Source organism: Rhinopithecus roxellana, chromosome 19 (genome assembly GCF_007565055.1).
Source record: "Rhinopithecus roxellana isolate Shanxi Qingling chromosome 19, ASM756505v1, whole genome shotgun sequence".
Lineage (NCBI taxonomy): Eukaryota > Metazoa > Chordata > Mammalia > Primates > Cercopithecidae > Rhinopithecus > Rhinopithecus roxellana.
This window is the reverse complement of record NC_044567.1, coordinates 24,873,038-24,893,878: the sequence shown is the minus strand read 5'-3', so window position 1 is coordinate 24,893,878 and position 20,841 is coordinate 24,873,038. Positions and strand designations below refer to the sequence as shown.

The window sequence follows — 20,841 nt, the reverse complement described above, 5'->3', positions numbered from 1 at the left end:
TTGCAAATATGTCTTTTGTTTCCTCCAAAGTCAAACAGCTGCCACACGTCCCGGTTTTCCCACAAAGCTCTTTTCCCACCTCCAAGCCTTTACACCTTCAGCTCCTTCTGCCTGGAACACATGTTCCCTGTGCTTTGCCTAATCTTTGTACGGTGGCTGTTTCCTTCTTAACCTTGAGGTCTCAGTTAAATGTCACCTCCTCAGCGAGGCCTTCCCTGACTACCCTATCCAAAACTGCTCTCCCGCATGAGTGACTCTCTGTCAGTGCACCCTGTTTATTTCCTATGTAAGATTTTCCAAAACATGTACCTATTTTGGTTATTCATGTGTGTGTTTATTGTTGAGGGCAGGAACTAGATCTACTTTATTCATTATGAATGGCATATAAGAGAAACATGATTAATACCTGTTAGATCCATGAATTATCCTGTCTGAAATTCCACCTGGGATTCCTGCACTCAGGAAAGAAACATGAAATATTTTTTTCCTCTTTTTCCTCCTTCACTCTCTTGGTCAGGGTCTTTTTTTTTTTTTTTAAGATGGAGTCTCACTCTGTCACCCAGGCTGGAGTGCAGTGGTGCTATCTCGGCTCACCGCAACCTCCACCTCCCAGGTTCAGGTGATTCTCCTGCCTCAGCCTCTTGAGTAGCTGGGATTACAGGCTCAAGCCACCACGCCCAGCTAATTTTTTTATTTTTAATAGAGACGGGGTTTCACCACGTTGGCCAGGCTGGTCTCAAACTCCTCATCTCAGCCTCCCAAAGTGCAGGAATTATAGGTGTGAGCTACCACGCCCAGCTGGTCAGGATCTTGATGAATGAAATTCTCCTGAGATGGCACAAATGAAGAAACTGTAAAGAAGAGATTATTCTCTGAGGCAAGGACAGGGTTAAGAAAACCAACACAGGATGTTCAGATACCTGAGAGGAGCAAGAGCAAGGAGTTGTTATACCCCCAAGACTGGGTGCCAAAGGGAGGGAACCATATTCCCAGAGCCCAGTAAGAGCTGGGGCTGTGGAAGAGGCTTCCCAGCTAGAAATGTAGTCTTGGAGGGACATAGCCATTGCCAGGTTGCTGGCAGCTAAGCAGGAGAGGAACAGATGAAGAAATACCCCACCTAATCTCATCTCCTATTTCTAGTCTGTGCCCCTTCTTGACTGAAGCCAACTGAAAGCTAGCCAGCAAGGAAGCCCAGGTGAACAAATCAGTCTGTAGGAAGCTGGCCTTCCAGAGCACTGAGCAGGTGATAAATGGAGAAGAACTGGCACAGGTGTTCACTCCCAGCAGCTGGAACTCAGCCTTGGTTTTGCTCCCATGACTTAGAAGTCAATCCGATTTGTGACTTATGCTTGGAATTTAACTACCATTTATACCACTGGGTTTATAGAATTTTGATTTCTAAATAAACGACTTACTAATAAACCTGACAACACAATTCACTAGGGCATTAGAGCCTGCCTTTATACTGAACAAGTGGGTGAAGTGTTTTTATTATTAATAAGCACAGTACAGCCTACTCAAGAGAAAGAAAACTTCTATAATCTTATTTGGCCACCACATCAAACGAACTATGGAGTCTTTTGATGATATAAATAGTATCCTCACAAAATACATGGGACCAGTATTTGCCAAACTTGATTTCTAGGTTCTGTCAAACCAGTTGCAGACATATAGCTAGAATTTCTTTTCTCAGTTAAAAATGCTTTAAGTCTTTGAGTTCTGGTTTTCATCCTCCTCTGATCAGTTGCTGTGTGAGGATGTCCATATCTGACTAATTTTACTCTACAAATACAGAATTGCACCCAGGTGTATTTTAGGGGTATTGGTCACCTTGAAGTTTTCATAGGTTTTACAGAGATACATGCTGGTGAGGTGGGAGCGGGGGTGAATAACAAGTAAAATACAAGTCTTCCTGAAAGCTGATAATGCAGCATTGGGGTCGATGACTTGTTTTCTTTCTTTCTTTTCTTTCATTATTATTATTATTATTATTATTATTATCATTATTATTTTGAGATGGAGTCTCGCTCTGTTGCCCAGGCTGGAGTGCAATGGCACAATCTCGGCTGACTGCAACCTTTGCCTCCTGGGTTCAAGCGATTCTCCTGCCTTAGCATCCCGAGCAGCTGGGATTACAGGCATGCACCACCATACCTGGCTCTTTTTTTTTTTTTTTTTTTTTGAGACGGAGTCTTGCTCTGCCACCCAGACTGGAGTGCAGTGGCCGGCTCTCAGCTCACTGCAAGCTCCGCCTCCCGGGTTCACGCCATTCTCCTGTCTCAGCCTCCCGAGTAGCTGGGACTACAGGCGCCCGCCTCGTCGCCCGGCTAGTTTTTTGTATTTTTTAGTAGAGACGGGGTTTCACCGTATTAGCCAGGATGGTCTCGATCTCCTGACCTCGTGATCCGCCCGTCTCGGCCTCCCAAAGTGCTGGGATTACAGGCTTGAGCCACCGCGCCCGGCCATCCTGGCTCTTTTTTTGTTTTTTTGTTTTTTTTTTTTTTTGAGACAGAGTCTCGCTCTGTCACCAGGCTGGAGTGCAGTGGTATGATTTCAGCTCACTGTAACCTCTGCCTCCTGGGTTCAAGCGATTCTCCTGCCTCAGCCTCCCGAGTAGCTGGGACCACAGGCACGCAGCACCACGCCCAGCTAATTTTTATATTTTTAGTAGAGAGGGGTTTGACTATGTTGGCCAGGCTGGTCTCAAACTCCTGGGCTCAAGTAATCCACCTGCCTCAGCCTCCCAAAGTGCTGCGATTACAGATTTGAGCCACTGTGCCCAGCCTCTTTTTTTTTTTTTTTAATAGATAATAGGGTTTCACCATGTTACCCAGGTTGGTCTCAAACTCCTGGACTCAAGTGATCCACCTGCGTCCATCTCCCAAAGTGCTGAGATTACAGGTATGACCACTGTTCCCAGCCAAAAATCATTTCATCTTTGTAACTTTAGCAGTGGGATCTGGGGCCACGTTATATGACTGAGTGGCATCACAATATCAATATACAACTCATCTTTTAAAATCTTTGTTTTAGAATATGACTTGGGAGCTGGACAGCTATACTGAATATTTCCACTGGAGCAGAGAGGACTGAGAGGCCACTGCCCAATTTATTGTGTCTGTGTTGAGTGCTAGATCTATGAATGGGGTTCCATATTAGCAAACAGCAACCTCATTTCCAGTTCATTTTTCTCCTTGCTGGAAGTGTTCTAAATATTGGAAGAATCATCTACTCTAAATTAGAATGCCCTCGCTTTGTCTACTCTGCATTTTTTAACAAGAAGGCATACAATATATTTATTGTGTTTATTGATTTATTGATGCTTAGAAAATAAGAGAATGTTGGTTTAGCATGGACTGAATTTTATCTTTCCGCTATGTAAAAAAGAGGCAAGTTGCGCTAATCCTTGAATCACAGAGGCTTATAAGGAGAATTCAAATTCATGTCTGGTTTCCCGTATCCAGAGATTCTACAGAGAGAAAATTCTCTCCTAAAAGGAACTATATACCGGCCAGGCACAGTGGCTCACATCTGTAGTCCCAGCACTTTGGGAGGCCAAGATGGGTGGATCACTTGAGGTCAGGAGTTTGAGACCCGCCTGGACAACATGGTGAAACCCCGTCTGTACTAAAAATACAAAAATTAGCTTGGCTTGGTGGCATGCGCCTGTAATCCCAGTTCCTTGGGAGGCTGAGGCATGAGAATCGCTTGAACCCAAGAGGCAGGAGTTGCAGTGAGCCGAGATCGCACTATTGCACTCCAGCCTGGCCAACAGAGCTAGACTGTCTCACAAAAAAAAAAAAAAAAAAAAAAAAAAAAAAGAACTATATACCACCTGGCATATATCTGAAGAGAAGCAGGGTGGAGGGTAAAGTAAAATATAAGTTCAGTGGAAAAATACTTGGAAAGCCACTTGGTAACCATAAAGATCTTAATTAAATCACCCAGGGCCTTATTCCATAGTGATATGCACCAGGTGTTTCTGCTTCCACTTAATTAACTCAGCATAATTCCTCTTTTAAAAACACGACATATACTGTTGGGGTGTATCCAGCCGAAACACACATCACCACAAAGCTTTTAAAATGTGGTTCTTTTCAATGTACATATTAGAATGGCCTCATGTCTTTCACTATGTGTGTACTGACCTTAGAGGGTCACCCACATTAAAGGATGCAGTAGAAATAAGGCAATCCCACATTTACAGACAAGAAAACACAATAATGTAGTTTTATGGAAACTAACCTTCAGAAATGCAAGGCATTTCTGAGTGTAAACCTCTCAGATGTGGGAGAAATATGTGTGAGATCTGGACTTTCATTTATCCGAATATGAGGAATTTGTCTGCTAGAGTCAACTGGCTGATAATGGATGGAAAGGATTAGTGCAGGTCCTACTTGGCAGGCTTCTCGGTAGAAACCCATATGCTCTCTGACATTGATTATAATTATTTTTCCATCATTCCCAGGTTACATTCTTAGCAGGAATGTGAGCCAACTCTCTCCCTAGGAAGGCTCCTGCTGTGAAACCATCTTTGGCAATGAATCTTTAACAAAAGATCAAGAACTTGACATTTATTTTTAAGCACGAGAAGAAAATGTGTGCAATGTTGGAAGCAAGGACAGGGATAGGAAGAGCTTCTAAACACTTGCAGGCAGGAGCAGTGGAACAGAAAGAAATAGTACATGAGTGACATGACTTTACTTTTGTGAATAGCAACTAATGACTAGGTATGGAATATGTGGATTATATGATGTTAAGGTTTAATGTCTTTTTAAAGTAGAAGGGTGGGGGAAATGTGGTTATTATTCCAAACCAGGTATGTCTTTATGATTTTATATCCAACTGATCATTTAGGGAAAAAAATCTTTTATTTTCAGGAAGAGCATGTGCATTCAAACTTGTTAATTCATTGATTTGAGTTGAAGGGAGGGGGATATGCTTGGTGGAAAAGTTAAAGTGCTCCGGATGAGAAATTCACAGGGTAAGAATTTTTCATTTTCAAATTGTCCACCTACAATAAGGAAATTTCTTCCAAATTAATTTTTTAAACAACAGGGGCAGAAAATGGTGTGGCTGTCAGAAGATTACCAAATTAAACACAAAAAGCTTAGCCTGTCTCCTAAAGGATGGTTATTTCTGTCTCATAGTTTCATGCACTGTAATGATTAGTTTCTCCATTAAAATCAAATACAGAATATAATTAAGTCAATCCTCCAGGTTACATGATTAAAATTCCACTAGCTGAAGGACTTGCTAGAGGAAGTAATAAATACTTTAATAAATGCCTGTACCATAAATGTACTTCGGATGTGACTTAAACTCAGTACAAACCTTATCATAGGCAGTTTATAGCCCCTTGATGGGGAAATTTTGTTTTTGCTGAGCTATGCTCTTCTAAGCATTTGGATAAAGTTCCTAATGGTATTCCACTTTCTACCTTTGCCGAAAACTTAGCCCAAAGTGATGTGTACATTTTTATACATGAGAATGAAATCAAATGAAACGTTTTGATTTAAAAAGGAAACCACATATTATTGAAAACTAAAATATATCTTGGTTATGGACTTGTGAATACTACATCAAAATTCATTGCAGAAGAATAAATTACCCAATCTTGTAATAGAGTTTTCAGATATGGGAAATATATAGTGTTCTTCCTGTTTTAACATTGCGGATTTAAATCATTTGGTTACATAATCACAATTCAATCTTCAACTGAAATTTTCATTGTCATTATTATATCATTTAAAAATATATAACTGAGCACAGTGGCTCATGCCTGTAATCCCAGCACTTTGGGAGGCCATAGTAGGAGGATCACTTGAGCCCAGGAGTTCAAGACCAACCCTGGCAACACAGCAAGACCGCGTCTTTGCAAAAAATTTAAAAACTAGTTGGGCGTGGTAGCATGCACTTGTAGTCCCAGCTACTTGGGAGGCTAACCTCGGAGGATCACTTGAGCCCAGAAGCTTGAGGCTGCAGTGAGCTGTGGTCATGCCACTGCCCTCCATCCAGCCTGGGAGACAGAGCGAGACCCTATCTCAAATATATATATATATATATTTAAATATTATCAGCAAATATATATGTATATATATTTTTAAATATTATATGATATATATATTTTAAAAAAACCACTACAATCGCTTGTACTTAAAGTCTATTCTCATCTTCTCAGTTTGGCATAACCAATAATTCTTTTCTCACTGCAGGTAAAGATGTTAATAGCAATGGGGAAAAAACGCTTCTCCAGTGCTAGGCAAACGGCCATATCCATCAGGAGTAAAGAAAACTAATAAGTTCCCACACATGGCTGCCTTTATCTCATCTATTTGAATAAGTTATTGAATTTACTATGTGCAAGGTTGTTTGCAAAACATCTCACACGCATTCCCTTATTTAATTCTCATAAAAATCTAAAATTTATATGTTTAAGCCTCCCAACTACCCAGTGAGAGAGTTAATAATATGCTCCTTCTACAGGGAGAAAAGTGAAGCTCAGAGAGTTTATTTACCTAAACTTTTATAGGGAGGAAATCATTTCTTGTAACCATCTGTGTCAGTTGGGTCTTCCAGGAAGCAGGTGAGGAGACTGAGTGAAGAACACAAACAGTTGATTCAGGTGAAATGCCTGTTAAAGAAAAAAGGGAGAATCAGCAGCTTGGACAGATAAAGCCTTTGGGCCATGATATTAATCTGATACTTGTGAAAAACAAACAAACAAAAAAGGTGGGGAAGAGTCGGCGCGGTGGCTCACGCCTATAATCCCAGCACTTTGGGAGGCCGAGGTGGGCAAATCACCTGAGGTTGGGAGTTCGAGACCAGGCTGACCAATATGGTGAAAGCCCATCTCTACTAAAAATACAAAATTAGCCAGGTATGGTGGCACGTGCCTGTAATCCCAGCTACTCATAAGGCTGAGGCAGGAGAATCACTTAAACCTCAGAGGCAGAGGTTGCAATGAGCTGAGATCACGCCATTGCACTCCAGCCTGGGCGACAAAAGCGAAACTCTGTCTCAAAAAAAAAAAAGGGGGGGGGGGTGGGGAAGAAACAGGATTGAACAGGAGCACCTCAGAATACAATGCACACCTGACAGTTTTGGCCAACTCAATGGGAAACACCAGAGCAAAGACTGCTGATTGGAAGATATCCGCATTGGCTAGAAATAGCCAGCCCCTAGTACTTCCACTATGCTTGGTTATTATCTGGAGACCGTGCAGGAAGAGTGTGGCCTTAGTTTGAAAACTGAGGTGGTCTGAAGCTGCTGCAGTTGGAGGCTATCAACTAACCACTCTCCTTGCAGCTGAATGGAAGTTATTTCTCGAACGGAGAGCCAAGTGGTATGTCTTCACAACTGCCACGGTTCACCCCGTGCACCATGCAACTCCCTTCACATTTAGGGAACAGCTCCTCCAGGGTTCCAGTGTGCCTCTCTTCTTGCAGATAAACTTAAAAGAGGCAGATCAGTGGGATGAACTATACCCCTTGTCACAGCAGTTGATCTTGGGATTGCAACTGATACTTATCCTCTCCCTTCTCCACTATCCATTCCAAATTTACTCTCCCTCAGTTACCATCTCTAGTGGTCTCAGTGACTTGCTGGTGGTGTAACACAACTTTCATTTTTGAATGAAACCACTGGTAACCATACTTATCTCAAGCTGGCGTTGCTGTACTCATCCATGTATGTTCTCAGTTGGGCCAGGGAGTATCATAAAGCACCCAAGTGGACTGCCTGAGTTCTCTACGTATTCTTCATTGCCCCCACTTGTAACAGCAACACAAACTCCTCCTGCTAATCAGGGGCAATTACCCTTGCCAAGATGGCAACTCTTCTTACCTGCTGATTCATGGTCACGAAGAATTAAAAATGCCAGGGCAGGAGCCATATTTTATAGTTCAGATGGAACTCTTGCTCTTTCCCCAACCATGACGTTTCATTAGGGCAACCTTTTGCAGCCTCCTGCTCCTCCATTCTTGCTTTCTTTTTATTTATTTATTTATTTTTAATTATTATTATTATTTTTTAAGACAGAGTCTCACTCTGTTGCCCAGGTTGGAGTGCAGTGGTGCTCTCTTGGCTCACTGCAACCTCCTCCTCCCGGACTCAAGTGATTCTCCTGACTCAGCCTCCCGAGTAGCTGGGATTACAGGTGCCTGCCACCATGCCCGGCTAATTTTTGTACTTTTAGTAGAGACAGGGTTTCACCATGTTGGCCAGGCTGGTCTCAAACTCCTGACCTCAGGCAATCCGCCTGTGTTGGCCTCCCAAAGTGCTGGCATTATAGGTGTGAGCCACCACACCCAGCCTCATCCTTGCTTCTTTTGATGGTGCATATTAAGCAGCATCCCCATTGACTGGTCATTGACTTTGTCCTTTGGGACACCATACTCTGTGAACTATCTCCACAACTCTCTTTGGATCAAGCTCCCTTGGCTGCCATTCTGCTTTGCTGGTCATTACTATAATTACAACCCTCTGGCTTCTAGGGGTTAAGTGCTGCCCCCTGGCCTCTTGCTTCAGGAGCCCACCATGCTCATTGCTATCCATGAGCCAAGCTCTGTGACAGCATCTCCTACCCACAGCCCTCGCTAGCACTGAACTTCTCACTGATGCTGGCACCCTCTCCCTGGAGTATTCCTGATGGCCTTGGCAAGTGAAGCATAAGCTCTGGGCCTATGTGTGTAGCATAATCCTCTGGAGGTCTTCTGGCCTCACAGAAAACATCTATTCCAACATGTCCACTTCCCTCTGCATCTTTATTCCTTCCTCTATTATCTGCCAGGGCAAAATTCACACATTTATTAAGTGCTGGTTTGTGTGCCATCCTTTGACAGGAGACATAAGACAAACAGCTCAGAGTGGAAGAAATAGATGTTCTCAGGATGGGGCTGTATGTTGTCCTGGTTTAGAGCATCTGCCCTACAGTCAGAATGCCTGCGTTTGAAATAATTTCTGCCATGAACTAGCTGTGAGACCGTGGGTGAGTTATTCAACCTTTCAGCACATCATCTCCTAAAATGGGGATAATGTTTTCTTCCCCAAAGACTTGTGGGGAGGAACCAAAAATTAAATGGATTATTGAATATAAAGTACTTAGACCATTGGCCAACCCTTCGTCAGTGCCCTATAACAGTTGCCTGTTTAGCATGTCATAAACACATGACTCGCATACATCATATTAAAATAGAGCAGAGTAGTTAAGTCTGGGGAAAGGAAACTAACTTTTATTAGATGACTGTTCTCTTCCAGGTGCATAACACTATTTTCTCATGATCCCCTCTTTAATCTTTGCAATAACTCACAAGGTAGGTATTACCAGTTGCAGTTTCCTGAGGAGGAAACCAAAGCTGGGAATTATTTTATCCTCAAAGAGGCAATAAGTTGACGGCCACAACCGGGACATTCAGCTTTTCTCCTCACATTTAGAAATGTCATGTGGCTGTGAGTCACCTTGTGAGGATCTTGTCACATCCTTAGGCTGTACTGCCAACACTGAAAATGCACTGTGGCTGACCCGTTTCAGCAAAGCCAGGCTGCAGTTTTCCTGTGGATTCCCATTCCAGCAGTTAGGCTAGGCTCTCCTTTGGTTTTGGTACCACTGTGATTTTGCTGTGTGGCTACTTTAGAGACTAGAGACTGCCTAATGTGAGCAATAGGTGATCTAACGGACACTCATTATTTGTTGACTCAGCATCTATGAAACTTTAGTCAACTGGCAGCATCATGGTTTTCATCCATGGAATTCTGCCATGTTGGTTCCACCCTCAGCTCCGGGAGGGGGCATGTGCATGGCACCTGGATAATCAGATCATGGCATTCCCAGCCACAGAGATGGGTTTTGGGGAGAGGAGACATGTTACAATTCAGGCCAACTCATGTCGGGCCCAGGACTTAACTTATATTGTTTTATTTTATTTTATTTTTGAGACAAGGTCTTGGCTCTGTCACCCAGGCTGGAGTACGGTGGTGTGATCACGGCTCACTGCAGCCTGGAGCTTCCAGGCTCAATTGATCCTCCCGCCTCAGCCTCCTGAGTAGCTAGGACTACAGGTGCACACCCCCCTACCCAGCTAATTTTTGTAGAGACAGAGTTTCACCATGTTGCCCAGGCTGGTCTCAAACTCCTGGGCTCAAATGATCCACCTGCCTTGATCTCCCAAAGTGTTGGGATTACAGGTGTGAGCCACCAAGCCCAGCTTGGACTTAACTTTATATTGATGGCAATGAAAGCTTTTTCTTTTTCTGCCTGGAGCTCTATAAGGTCATAAACCACCTGCCACTACTGGATACAATCTTCCTCCCATAAAATGAAAGTATGCCTCAGAATAAAGCCAGAACAGAGGCAGGAAAAACAGAGACATCAGGAGAGCAGTGGTCCTGGTAACATCATTTGAGCCCCGATTCCAGGTATACCTGAAGCCTGTATATCCCTTGGCTTTTTAGTTCTGTTGAGTAAAACCTACGGTGAGGCCATTGGTTTGAACCGAGCTCCTGCACTGGGCCCCAACATATCAGACCAAACCAGAATGGAGTCACTCACGCTAGCTGTTATGTAGTCAAACTGAACTTAGAAGTGGATCAGTTTTCCAAAAAAAAGGAAGATTCACAGCAACCAATCCAAAGAGGCCCCATCAACCTGAGCCAACATGATAAGGAAGTCCCTTCCGCTTTAATCCTATAAGAAAAGTGACTTTGAAACAACCAAACTGCTTTTTTGTTCCTTGTTTCTGCTTTCTTCTGCCTCTTCTGCCTATAAAGCCCAGCTCCTCTGCTCAGCTCCTCAGGGTGCCTTTGTATTTTATAGAAGAAATGCTGCCCAATTCATGAATTACCAACAAAAGCCAATTGGGTCTTTAAACTTGATTTGTTGAAATTTTGTTCTTTGATAGTTCCACAAGCCAATAAATTCCTTTTTCTTCCTTTAAATCAGATGTCCTTGGCCGGGTGTGGTGGCTCACGCCTGTAATCCCAGCACCGTGGGAGGCCAAGGTGGGCGGATCATCTGAGGTCAGGAATTTGAGGCCAGCCTGATCAACATGGATAAACCCTGTTTCTACTCAAAATACAAAATTAGCCGGGTATGGTGGTGCATGCCTATAATCCCGGCTACTCAGGAGGCTGAGACAGGAGAATTGCTTGAACCTGGGAGGCAGACTTGCAAGAGCTGAGATTATGCCATTGCACTCCAGCCTGGGCAACAGAGTGAGACTTTGTCTCAAAAAAAAAAAAAAAAAAAAAAAATCAGGCATTCTCAACCTCTAGGCATGGACCAGTCCACAGCCTGTTAGGAACAGGGCAGCACAGCAGGAGGTGAGTGGCAAGCAAACAGGAGCAAGCATGGCCGCCTGAGCTCCGCCTCCTGTCACATCACCAGCGGCATTAGATTCTCATTGGAGCACGAACCCTATTGTGAACTGAGTATGCGAGGGATCTAAGTTGCAGGCTACTGATGAGAATCTAACTAATGCTTGATGTACTAACTGTACTGCCAACAGTACAGTACAGTTTCATCCAGAAACCATCCCTCACGGTCCATGGAAAAATCGTCTTCCACAAAACGGGTCCCTGGTGCCAAAAAGGTTGGAGAATGCTGCTTTAAATAGTTGCAGCTGGGATTTCTATTACTTGAAACTAACTCCTAGCCATGAATCATTCAGTCAGTCAATATTCAATATCTTCAGTGTGCTAGGTATCATCCAAGGGTAGGAAAACAGCAGTCAATAAAACAGACAACTCCCTGTGGGCCTAGATTCGCATTTGAAACTGACATTCTCAGCTGGGCGTGGTGGCTCACGCCTGTAATCCCAGGCACTTTGGGAGGCCAAGGTGGGCAGATCACCTGAGGTTGGGAGTTTGAGACCAGCCTGGCCAACATGGTGAAACTCCGTGTTTACTAAAAAAAATACAAAAATTAGCTGAACATGGTGGCACGGGCCTGTAATCACAGCTTCTCGGGAGGCTGAGGCAGGGAATCACTTGAACCTGGGAGGTGGAGGTTGCAGTGAACCAAGATCATGCCACTGCCCTACAGCTTAGGTGACACAGTGAGACTCCATTTCAGAAAAAAAAAAAAAAAAAAAAAGAAGAAGAAGAAAAGAAACTGACATTCTAGTGAGAAGAAAAGAAGAAGGAGAAAAAGTAAATAGGTATATTGTGAATCAGTTATGACAAGTTCTGTACTCTGGGCAAGGCGAAGGAAGTGTTATAAGGGATTCAGGGAACATCTCACAGATATGGTGACTTTCAGAAGAGACCTAAAATATGTGAGAGAGTAAGCCATGAGTGGTAGCAGGGTTCCAGTAAGAGGAAACAGAAAATTCAAAGGCCCTGAGTGGAGTGGATGCTTATAGCACAGTGAGGCCAAAGTGTTAAATGTGGCCAGGCATGGTGGCTCACACCTGTAATCCCAGCACTTTGTGAGACTGTTGAGCCCAGGAGCTCACGACCAGCCCCGGCAATGGGGCAAGATTCTGTCTTTACAGAAAATTTAAAAATTAGCTGGAGACAGTGGCATATACCTGTGGTCCCAGCTACTTGTGAGGCTGAGGTGGGAGGATGACTTGAGCTCAGGAGTTCGAGCTTACAGTGAGTCATGATGGTACCATTGCACTCCACCCTGGGCAACAGAGTGAGACCCTCCCTCAACTAAAACAAAAAACTCAGAGTGTTAAAAGTGTAGTGGGAAGGGAGGTAGGGTGGAAGATGAGTTCAGAGAAGTAACAAGTTCAAACCATCCAGGCCCTTCACAGACATCAGAGCTTTATGGTTTTACTCAACATACATGGGAATCCACTGGGCAGGTTTTTTTCTTTTTTAAATGACATGTGCTAACATATTTTAAAAGAATTAATTTGGTTGTTGAATGGAGGGGGCAAGGGCAGAAGCCAGGAATCCAGGGAGAAGAATATTGCAATGATCTGGATGAGAGATATTGGTGGCTAGGGCAGGGTGGTAGCAGTGGAAATGAAGAGTGGTGGACAGATAAGAGGTATATTTTGATTGCTGAATAAACAGGATTTGCTGATAAATTGGATTTTGGGATGAAAGAAAGAGAACAATCAAGGATAACTCCATAGTTTTTGTCCTAAGCAACTAGAAGTTTGGGATAAAGTTTCAGTCCTTTTCTTTTTTCTTTTTTTTTTTTGAGACAGAGTCTCGCTCTGTTGCCCAGCCTGGAGTGCAGTGGCATGATCTCGGCTCACTGCAAGCTCCACCTCCTGGATTCAAGTGATTCTCCTGCCTCAGCCTCGTGAGTAGCTGGGATTATAGGCACATGCCACCACAGCCGGCTAAGTTTTTGTATTTTGAGTAGAGACGGGGTTTCACTGTGTTGGCCAGGCAGATCTCGAACTCCTGACCTCAAGTGATCCACCTTTCTCGGCCTCCCAAAGTGCTGGAATTACAGGTGTTAGCCACTGCGCCTGGCCGGTTCTTTTTTGTTACTTATTAGATACTTATTAGATATCCAAGGTCTGACACTCAGACATTCAGAGGAGAGGACTAGGATAGAAATATATATTTGGTTGGGAGGCCGAGACGGGCGGATCACAAGGTCAGGAGATCGAGACCATCCTGGCTAATACGAGGAAACCCCGTCTCTACTAAAGAATACAAAAAACTAGCCGGGCGACGAGGCGGGCGCCTGTAGTCCCAGCTACTTGGGAGGCGGAGGCAGGAGAATGGCCTAAACCTGGGAGGCGGAGCTTGCAGTGAGCTGAGATCCGGCCACCGCACTCCAGCCTGGGTGACAGAGCCAGACTCTGTCTCAAAAAAAAAAAAAAAAAAAAAAGAAATATATATTTGGGACTCATTAGTGCATGATAGTATTTAAAGTTGTGAGATTGAATGAGGCCCAGTGCAGTGGCTCACACTTATAATGCCAGTGCTTTGGGAGGCTGAGGTGGGAGGATCACTTGAGCCCAGGAGTTTGAGGTTACAGTGAGCTATGATCATGCCATTGTACTCCAGCCTGGATGACCGAGTGAGATTCTGTCTCAAAACAAAATAAAATAAAATAAAACTGCAAGACTGAATGAAACATGTGTATAGACAGAGAATAGATATGAGGGCCAAGTCCTGGGACTCTCATGTTTAGAGGTCAGGAAGATAAGGAGGAACCAATAGGGCAGACTGAGAAAGAATAGCCATTGGGGTAGCTGCTGCTGTGTATAGTGAAGAAAATGCATCAAGGAGGGAGTGATCAGCTGTGTACGAGGTGCACTAGGTGCTGATTTCTGGGACAAGAAAAATGAGGACAGGAAATTTATTACTAGATTGAGCAATGTGGAGCTTTTAACACTTACTGCTATCTTATTTATATACTACCTGTTGACACTTGCTTATTTTCTGTCTGCTCTCATTCTTATGTAAGCTCTGTAAGCTCTGTGACATTCTATTTCATTTGCTACTGCATTCCTATTGTCTAGGACAGTACCTGGCACATAATAAGTGTTCAATGAATAGTCCTTAAATATTTATTGAATGGGCCAGCACGGTGGCTCACCCCTATAATCCCAACACTTTGGGAGGCCGAGGTGGGCAGATCACTTGAAGTCAGGAGTTCGAGACCAGCCTGGCCAATATATACTGCAACCCCGTCTCTACTAAAAAATACAAAAATTAGGCCGGGCGCGGTGGCTCAAGCCTGTAATCCCAGCACTTTGGGAGGCCGAGACGGGTGGATCACGAGGTCAGGAGATCGAGACCATCCTGGCTAACACGGTGAAACCCCGTCTCTACTAAAAAAATACAAAAAACTAGCCGGGCGAGGTGGCAGGCGCCTGTAGTCCCAGCCACTCGGGAGGCTGAGGCAGGAGAATGGCGTAAACCCGGGAGGCGGAGCTTGCAGTGAGCTGAGATTCGGCCACTGCACTCCAGCCTGGGCGACAGAGCAAGACTCCGTCTCAAAAAAAAAAAAAAAAAAAAAAAAAAAAATACAAAAATTAGCTGGATGTGGTGGCGCACGCCTGTAGTCCCAGCTACTTGGGAAGCTGAGGCAGGAGAATTGCTTGAACCCAGGAGGCAGAGGTTGCAGTGAGCCGAGATTGTGCCACTGCACTCCAGCCTGGGTGACAGAGCAAGACTCTGTCTCTCAAAAAAAAAAAAAAAAAATTATTGAATGAAAAAATTATGAAAACAGGCCAGGCGCAGTGGTTCACGCCTGTAATCCCAGCACTTTGGGAGGCTGAGGCGGGTGGATCACCTGAGGTCAGGAGTTCAAGACCAGCTTGACCAACATGGTGAAACCCCGTCTCTACTAAATACAAAAAATTAGCCAGGCATAGTGGTACAAGCCTGTAATCTCAGCTATTCGGGAGGCTGAGGCAGGACAATCACTTGAACCCGGGAGGCAGAGGTTGCAGTGGGCCAAGATTAAACCATTGCACTCCAGCCTGGGCAACAAGAGCGAAAACATTGTCTTTAAAAAAAAAAAAAAAAGGAAATTATGAAAACAAGGCAGAGAAAATTTTATTTCTCAATTCCTCTTTGTACAAAGATACCTTGCTTTTTTATATTTTGGTAGAGGAAGTAATGGTGTAGCACCAGTTTTGAATTATGTTCAGAATCTAACAAGGTATTTAAACTCACTAAACTTTTGTTTCCTTATGCTTAAAAGGTGATGGATAATAATAAGATAATGTTTGAGATTTTACCCAGAACCATGTCCAGTACATAACGGGTATTCAATAAATGCTTTGTAAATCTGGAAGGGTCACATGAGCCAGACCACACAATGGCAGACAAATTGGATGCAGATAAGTAAGTCATTTGATATAGGAAGTTTCATTTATTTGAGAAGTGATTTATTATGTCTTTTCTCTGTCTACACTCTGTCTAAATTCAGTCTCACAACTTTAAATACCAGAAAAAAGGAAATGTTGCTAGTCAGCTGCATTTCCAACTAAAAGCACTTGAATGTGTCTCAAGATGGGATAAGGATGGTAACATATTCAGAATAGTGTTGCTATTATAGTGGTTTCACATTAAAATGTAATGGCTGGCCAGACACGGTAGCTCACGCCTGTAATCCCAGCACTTTGGGAGGCTGAGGCAGGCGGATCGCCTGAGGTCGGGAGTTTGAGACCAGCCTGGCCAACATGGTGAAACCCTGTCTCTACTAAAAAATATAAAATTAGCCGGGTGTGGTGGCACATGTCTGTAATCCCAGCTACTCGGGAGGCTGAGACAGGAGAATCACTGGAACCTGGGGGGCAGAGGTTGTGGTGAGCCAAGATCGCGCCACTGCATTCCAGCCTGGGAAACAAGAGCAAAACTCTGTCTCAAAAAAGATAATAAATAAATAAATAAATAAATAAATAAATAAATAAATAAATAAATAAAATGTAATGGCTTTTAGGCTTTTGCTTTGTTTTGTTTTTGAGACAAAGTCTCACTCTGTTCCCTAGGCTGGAGTGCAGTGGTGCAATCTCAGCTCACTGCAACCTCTGCCTCCTGGCTTCAAGCGATTATCCTCCCTCAGCCTCCGAGTAGCTGGAATTACAGGCATGTGACACCATGCCTGGCTAATTTTTGTATTTTTAGTAGAGATGGGGCTTCTCCATGTTGGCCAGGCTGGTCTTGAACTCCTGACCTCAAGCGATCTGCCCACCTCTGCCTCCCAAAGTGCTGGGATTAGAGGCATTACCCACCCTGCCCAGCTGGCTTTCAGGCTTTTAAAAAGAACCTTGTGTCTTATTATAGATTCTACATTTCAAATCTCATTACATTATAATGTAATAAGATAGATAGATATACTTTGGGGAGACGACTCCCCCTAGACCTAGATCTTCTCCTAGGTCATTCTGATCTGAATCTTACAGAAGGCACCAGAGTAGGCTGGAGCAGATGCCAAGGCTTGAAAAGACTCTGCAAATATGTTGTGAAGTGTCAACCTCAAAAGGTTAACTAGGAAGCTCCTAAAGGATCTTGGCGGTTTAAAGTAGGTAAAGATTATATTTTCAAGGAGATCGGCCTTTAGCAGGGAAAATTGTGCTGAGTGAGGAGGTTAAAAGGGGGTGGGATAACCAGTCAGAGCAGAGAGCTATTCTGAATTAGCACTTAAGCAGCCTGGGCATGCGGCCAAATCTCTGGGGTTAATATTTCTCCTTTGTTGTCCAGGATTAGGCAACAATGCAGCCTTCTGTCATTTTGCATTTCTTTGTCTGTTAAACAGAGTCAATAACCTGCATTCTCTTTGGACCCAGAATACTTGGCCATCATCTTCCCCCTAGCACAGAAACAATGACATTCTGGTATTGATGTATTGGTACTGGACATTGTGGGGAGATGTCAAGATGGTGATTAAAGTTCTGATCCTTTGGAAATCAGTGTTTATGGGAAGGTACCAAACATTATAAGAAGCTAAGAACTCACAAGACAAATATTTAGATAAAATCTCCAAGAACAAACTCTTCCAGGTAGGAACAAAGTTTGTATTCGTGTGCCAACTCTTCTTGTCTCTCTTGATAATACTATTTTTTGCCATGAAATGTGGGTTATTACAGTGATGGGGAAGAGAGGCTGAATCAGAAAGGATGTTGAAATTTGGCAACAGAAGAAAGGGTTTGTATTTTATTTATTTATTTTTTGAGACAGGGTCTCACTCTGTCACGGAGGCTGGAGTGCAGTGATGCCATCTTAGCTCACTGCAACCTCCACCTCCTGGGCTCAAGCAATCCTCCCACCTCAGCCTCCCAAGTAGCTGGGACTACAGGCAGGCACCACCTTCCCCTGCTAATTTTTGTCTTTTTAGTGGAGACGGGGTTTCACCATGTTGCCCAGGCTGGTCTTGAACTCCTGGGCTCAAGCAATCAGCACGCCTCAGCCTCCCAAAGTGCTGGATTACAGGCATGAGCCACCATGATCAGCCAGAAAGGGTTTTAAAATCTTCCAGTGTACCCTTCAAGATGGCTGAAAGCATCACTTTGTGGGCTCCTTTTTTGTACTTTGGCTTCACAAGGGGAATGACATCTCCCAAGTGACTCTGTCTGACTGGTCTTTGTCATTATTATTACCTCATTTATTTAGCACTTCCTAATATTAGACATTGTGCTAAGTGTTTTACATATATTATTCCATTTATTTCTCACAAAAAAACTCATGAAGTAGGAACTATTAATGTTCTCTTCATATAAAGAAAACTGAGTCATAATCCTACCGCTGGTGAGCTTTTGGTGAGGTGAAGCATCTGGATACTGGAAAAGAAGTTGCTAGTTGAGGTGCTAAGAAAGAGGAACAAACAGAGTTTAGAGCAACTTACTGGGTGCAATGGCTGACGCCTGTAATCCCAGTAATTTGGGAGGCTGAGGTGGGAGGATTGCTTGAGCTCAGGAGTTTGAGACCAGCCTGGGCAACATCAGGAAACCCCATCTCTACTAAAAATACAAACATTAGCCGGGAGTGGTAACTTGTTCCTGTAGTCCCAGCTACTTAGTAGGCTGAGGCATGAAAATCATTTGAACTCAAGAGGCGGAGGTTGCAGTGAGCTTAGATTATGCCATTGCACTCCAGCTTGTGTGACAGAGTGAGACTCTGTCTCAAAATAAAATAAAATAAAAATGAATAAATAAATGAAATATACACATTCAAATTTTCATTCATTCATATTTTGCTTCCTTCCATGAGTTGGGTGTTGTATTGGGACTGGGAATACAATAATGAACAGATGCAGGTCACAGGCTATTGAGAGTCCAGTAATTCAAATAGTTGTAACGCAATATGAGGAGTGCCATGACACAGAGCAATGTTTTCAAAACTTTTCTCATGATGGGAATCCCCAGGACCACTTGTTAAATATGGAACTTAACTTACTAGACTTCTCTCATGGAAATTCTGGGGTTATAGAATCTGTTTTTTGGTTTTTGTTTTGAGACGGAGTTTCACTCAGTTGTCAGGCTGGAGTGCAATGGGGCAATCTCTGCTCACTCCAGCCTCTGTCTCCCGGGTTCAAGCAATTCTCCTGCCTCAGCCTCCTGAGTAGCTGGGACTACAGGCGTGCCCCCACACCCAGCTAATTTTTTTTTTTTTTTGTATTTTTAGTAGAGACAGGGTTTCACCATGTTGGCCAGGATGGTCTCCATCTTTTGACCTTGTGATCCGCCCGCCTCAGCCTCCCAAAGTGCTGGGATTACAGGCATGAGCCACGGCACCCGGCCCAGAATCTGTTTTTTAACTAACACTATAGTTGAGTTGTATATTCAGGAAAGTCTGGGAAGCATAGATGTAAAGGTGTGTGCCCAAATGCTTGAGAAACCTAAGGTGGGGTGTCTACTCAGCCTGGGGAGTTAAGGATGGCCTCACAGAGAAGGTGACAGCTGAAGAGGAGGTGCAGGAACAGAAGTTATTTCACACCCCAGCAGGGAACCGTATCCTTGTGTTCCAAGGTGTGAAAGTATGAGCAAGCATTGACCTATTTAGGACACTGAGAGCAATCAGACACTGTGGAAGCGCAAAATATACAATAAGAAATAGCAAGGGATAAGGCTGGAGAGAAAGTGAGGGCCAGGCTATGAAAATCCTGGAATGCCATGTGAAGAAATATAGATTGATGGAGATGCTTTTTAGACTGCCTTGGTTCTTATTTCTATTTTATATATTATCATATCATATATATTTTATATATTTATATATTGCATACTCTAATATATTATTATATTTATATTTACTGACTTTTTTTTTTTGAGACAGGGTCTCTCTGTCACCCAGGCTGTAGTGCAGTGGTGCAGCCTCAACCTCCTAGGATCAAGAGGTCCTCCCACCTCAGCCTCCCGAGTAACTACGACCACAGGTGTGCACCACCATGCCTCGCTAATTTTTGTATTTTTTGTAGACACAAGGTTTCACCATGTTGCCCAGGCTGGTCTTGAACTCCTGGGCTCAAGCGATCTGCCCTCCTCAGTGTTCCAAAGTGCTGGGATTATAGGCATGAGCCACTGTGCTCGGCCTATTTACTGAAATTAATTCCTTTTAAATTTTAGACAAGACTCAGTGGGGTATCATGGAGGAACGGGAGACTTGTTTCTCTGGTTCTCAGCAAAGGGCATTTACCACACTGCTGGGAACAGGAGTGGTAATTTTAGTGAAGGGAATCAAAAGGAGAGAGTGCAGATAGAGAGGTGGGCCTCACAGGCGATGGCTGAGAAAGACTGGAGCGGCTGTCATTTCCTTCTTGAGACCTTTTCTGTTCAAACCAAAGAGGACATTCTACTTTGTTTTTGTAAGACTAAATGCTTTCTATACAAAACCAGATCTTAATCTTTAAATGTAAAATAGTGAAACCCCAAAATACATTAAAAGTATGTTGGCTGAACAGACACATGAAAAAATGCTCATCATCACTGGCCGTCAGAGAAATGCGAATCAAAACCACAATGAGATACCATCTCACACCAGTTAGAATGGCAATCATTAAAAAGTCAGGAAACAACAGGTGCTGGAGAGGATGTGGAGAAATAGGAACACTTTTACACTGTTGGTGGGATTGTAAACTAGTTCAACCATTATGAAAAACAGTATGGCGATTCCTCAAGGATCTAGAACTAGATGTACCATATGACCCAGCCATCCCATTACTGGGTATATACCCAAAGGATTATAAATCATGCTGCTATAAAGACACAAGCACACATATGTTTATTGCGGCACTATTCACAATAGCAAAGACTTGGAATCAACCCAAATGTCCATCAGTGACTGACTGGATTAAGAAAATGTGGCACATATACACCATGGAATATTATGCAGCCATAAAAAAGGATGAGTTTGTGTCCTTTGTAGGGACATGGATGCAGCTGGAAACCATCATTCTCAGCAAACTATCGCAAGAACAGAAAA

General features: G+C 43.5%; 1 long non-coding RNA gene across 1 annotated transcript in view; it reads right to left on the bottom strand.

Annotated features, from left to right (window-relative positions):
• The window catches only part of LOC104672950, a 102,521-nt gene that overhangs the window by 70,938 nt on the left and 10,742 nt on the right, over nucleotides 1-20,841 (bottom strand). The window contains exon 2 of the long non-coding RNA XR_749463.2: nucleotides 6,519-6,634. This is a non-coding gene — a long non-coding RNA (uncharacterized LOC104672950). The remainder of the gene's footprint in view (nucleotides 1-6,518; nucleotides 6,635-20,841) is intronic.